The sequence below is a fragment of the Neofelis nebulosa genome, chromosome X (genome assembly GCF_028018385.1).
Source record: "Neofelis nebulosa isolate mNeoNeb1 chromosome X, mNeoNeb1.pri, whole genome shotgun sequence".
NCBI lineage: Eukaryota > Metazoa > Chordata > Mammalia > Carnivora > Felidae > Neofelis > Neofelis nebulosa.
The window spans coordinates 116,345,063-116,349,631 of record NC_080800.1 but is presented as its reverse complement, the minus strand read 5'-3'; positions in this window follow the sequence as shown (position 1 = coordinate 116,349,631).

Sequence of the window (4,569 nt, the reverse complement as noted above, 5' to 3'; positions counted from 1 at the left end):
TGATGTTTAGTTACTTTTGAGAGAGAGAGAGAGTGGGGGAGAGGCAAAGAGGGAGGGAACACAGAATCAGAAGCAGGCTTCAGGCTCTGAGCTGTCAACACACAGCCTGACATGGGGCTCAAACCCAAGAGCCACGAGATCATGACCTGAGCAGAATTTGGAAGCTTAACCGACTGAGCCACCCAGGCGCCCCAAAGAAGACCTATTTTTTAAAATTTACTTATGTGCTGGCTGTGGGGCTCGATTTTCCCTCAAAAGACCATACCCTGTGCAGGGCATATAGATTATCTGGTAGCAATATTCCGTTTGCCCTTCTTATTCAAGTTCTCCAGCAGTATTAAAGGCATGCTTTGTCCTCAAGGTCAACTCCATTAGCCCAGACGGAAAGAAACTTGAATAAGCAAAGCAAGTGAGAAAACCTTTTACACATCAGTCAAATCCTACTTACTATTGAGAAAGACCAATTAACCTGTTTCTTTCATTTTTACTAAGACTAAGGGTGGAACTGGTCATCTATCATGAGAAAGCCAATTTTAATAGCATAGCCAGCCAGATTATAAATGGCTTACAATGTACTAGATGGCCTGTTTCTTAAGAGATTGTCCTTAAAATTGTGTATGAATATACTCTTTGACCAAGAGATAATACTTTCAGGAAAGACACACTGACAAATACACGAAAAGATATACACAAGGCTATTCATTGCAGTGGTATTTATAAAAGCAAAAGGCTGGACACAACCCAAAATGTCCATCAGTGGGATACTGTTTGAATAAATTATATTATTTCATGTAAGGTGAAAAGTGTGCATATTATGCTATATTTAGCTAAGAAAGGTAGAGGGACCTATTTTCATGCCCCAAATCAAAGAAGCTATAAAAGACTACTGAGGCTCTGACCAAAGATAGAAAAATGTGGGCATCAATTATAATAATAATTTTGATGGATTAAAACACATGAAATATGTTTAAATCCATGACTTCATAGTCATTTTTAAAACAATCATTGTTCAACCTTTGGAGGATGCTATGGAATTAACTCACACGTATTGGCTTATATTTCAAAAAAGACAACATAAACCCAAAACTCAAAAAATGTTTGAGGAAGAAAGGAATAACATAAAGGTTACAGGCATACAAACTGTATTTCTTTGAATATGCCTTCATTTGTAGATTTCACTTTACATAATTATTTTTTAAGTTTTTATTTAAATTCCAGTGAGTTAACATCGAGTGTAGTATTAGTTTCAGGTGTACAATATAATGATTCGACGTTTACATAATTATTTTCACATAATTTTTAAAAGTTAAATCCAAATAATGCAGTCTCTAAAGTTTGAAAGCAAAGTGAAACATATGAGTCTAGCTATGTATCAGGCGGTAGCAAGATAATATGTAGAATTATTTCAAGAGACTTTTAAAAAATTACTCCCAATTTTTTCCAAAACCGTAACAATATATAATTAACCTGAGAAATTACATTTACTATCTTAGTTCTAGATTGTTATTGAGACTGTGGTATGTGTATTGTAGGACAAAGCAGACCAATATGTCAGTGTCCTTGGGAAGTAGAATTTTCAGCGTGAAAGCACGGAGATACAGATCAAAGAGGCTAACTAAAACTTCTGTAATCTTGAATTTGAATATCAGTGTGAACCCATGATGCAATGTGCCTTAGAGAAAAATATTTCCTAGTTCTGTCCTCTAAAATGTCCTAGAAACAGGGGCGCCTGGGTGGCGCAGTCGGTTAAGCGTCCGACTTCAGCCAGGTCACGATCTCGCGGTCCGTGAGTTCGAGCCCCGCGTCAGGCTCTGGGCTGATGGCTCGGAGCCTGGAGCCTGGAGCCTGTTTCCGATTCTGTGTCTCCCTCTCTCTCTGCCCCTCCCCCGTTCATGCTCTGTCTCTCTCTGTCCCAAAAATAAATAAAAAATGTTGAAAAAAAAATTTTTTTAAAAAAATAAAATGTCCTAGAAACAGTAATCACCATAATAGCATCAAAGACCCTGAGCATCCAGATTATGGTTTTCAAACAGTATTTCCCACTAAAGGAAAGCAGAGATCCTTGGAAAGATAGATTACAAGTCTGAGAATGAAAGTGAACAAACTGAGTGACCCTGGGAGACACTGTCATACAAGACAGTAAGGAAGCTACCAAAGGTTACTGGGGTTGTGTTGGAAAAACTCAGGTACTCATTGAACAGGTTGCCTCTGGCCAAAGATGGGACAGTTTGAGCCTCAATAAGAATAATCATTTCAATGGATTAAAATATATTTAACCCATATGTTTAAATCCATGTGTTCATAATGACAATAAAGAAACCACTCCGGTATATTTTAAAGGACTTCAGGGAGCCAACTCCTTATTCTGAAACAATGAACCACTGACCCTCTCCTTTCCTAAACGAATTGTCTTATTGGGTGAATAGAAGACGAGGAAAAAGTTTCCTTCACAGAAGGGTTCCAGCTAATAGATGAAGAAGAAAAGATAGACTATCACCATTTTGCAGCCTTACTGTAAAACAATTGATATATAATCATCAATGGACGTGGTCATCACAAAAAGACAAACAGCCTAACAAAGTTGAAGGTGGCATACTCTATCTACAATTGCACAATTGCACAATCACAGTCCTAGGTTTTTACCAGAGAAGTTCTTGCACAAGAGTACGGGCAGACATGTACAAAAATGTTCACAGCGGCACTATTTTGAGAAAACAACAAATGACAATCTAAATATCCATAAACAGTATAAAGAATACATAGTGGGACAGTCCTTTTTGTGAGCAGCAACTTTATTTTTTTGTTCAATTTTAAATTTCGATTCCAGCATAGTTGGCATACGATGTTATATTAGTTTCAAGTGTGGGTACAATATAGTGATTCAACAAGTCTCGTGCTCATCCTGGTATGTGCACTCTTTTATCCCCAGCACCTATTTAACCCATCCCCCCACGCACCTCCCCTCTGGTAACCATCAGTTTGTTCTCTGTAGTTAAGAATCCATTTCTTGGTTTGTTCCTCTCTTCTTTTTTTTCTCCTTTGCTCATTTGTCTTGTTTCCTAAATTCCACGTATGAGTGAAACCGTAAGTATTTCTCTTTCTCTGACTGGCTTATTTCACTTAGCATTATACTCTCGAGATCCATCCATGTTGTAAATGGCAAGATTCCGTTCTTTTTATAGCTGAGTAATATTCCGTTATATCTATATATATCTGTATATCACCTCTTCTTTATCCATGAATCTACCAATGGATAATTGGGTTGCTTCCATAATTTGGCTATTGTAAATAATGCTGCTATAAACATTAGGGTGCATGTATCCCTTTGAATTAGTGTTTTCATATTTGGGAGGTAAATACTCAATAGCATGATTACTGGATCATAGGATAGTTTCATTTTTAACTTTTTGAGGAACCTCCATACTTTTTTCCATAGTGGCTGCACCAGTTAGCATTCCCACCAACAGTACACAATGGTTCCTTTTTCTCTACATCCTCTCTAAGACTTGTTTCTTGTGTTTTTGATTTTAGCCATTCTGACAGGTGTGAGGCGGAATCTCATTGTGCTTTTGATGTGCATTTTCCTGATGATGAGTGACATTGAGCACCTTTTCGTGTGTCTGTTGGCTGTCTGTATTTCTTCTTTGTAGAAATATCTGTTTATGTCTTCTGCCCATTTTTAACCTGATTATTTGTTTTTTGGGTGTTGAGTGGTATAAGCTTTTTATATATTTTGGATACTAACGCTTTATCAGATATGTCATTTGCAAATGTCTTCTCCCATTCACTTAGGTTGTCTTTTAGTTGTGTTGGTTGTTTCCTTTGCTGTGCAGAAGCTTTTTATTTTGGCGTAGTCCCAATAATTTGTTTGCTTTTGTTTCCTTTACCTCAGAGGCATACCTAGAAAAAAGTTGCTATATCCAGTGTCAGATAAATTAATAGTGGTGTAGTCTAACAATGAAATACAATATCACAATGAAAATAAATGAACTACAACCATACACAACATAGAATTCAGGAGGGGAAAAAGAAAAACACAGAAGAGTACATTCAATGTGATTCCGTTTACATAAAGGTAAAAAAAAAAACAAGTCAAATTAAACAACACATTGTTTTAGGATATAGACATTTGTGGTATAATGATCAAGTGATGTAAAAATCTAAGTAATGAAAGTCAGAATAGTATCCCAGGGTGGGTGTTGGGGGCATATGACATTGGGAACATACATTCAAGTGACTTCAAATGCCCTGGTAATTTTTTTTATTTCTTAAATTGGATGAAGGTATATTTGTTTTCATTGAATTATTGTTTAAATAGTGTTTATATACACTATACATTACATATGTGTGTGTGTGTGTCCATAAATAGACATATACAAAAGCAGCTTACATAATGGCTCGGATAACATTTGTAGAACAAACATTTGAAAAGGAAAAGAATTTGACTCTAAAAAATTAAGTAAGGTACATAAAAGTAAATAATTAAAGGGAGTTATCATTATGCTGCAATGGAAATACAGTTGTTCAACTTTGAAACACTGTAAGAGTGATTAACTCATGAAATGTTTT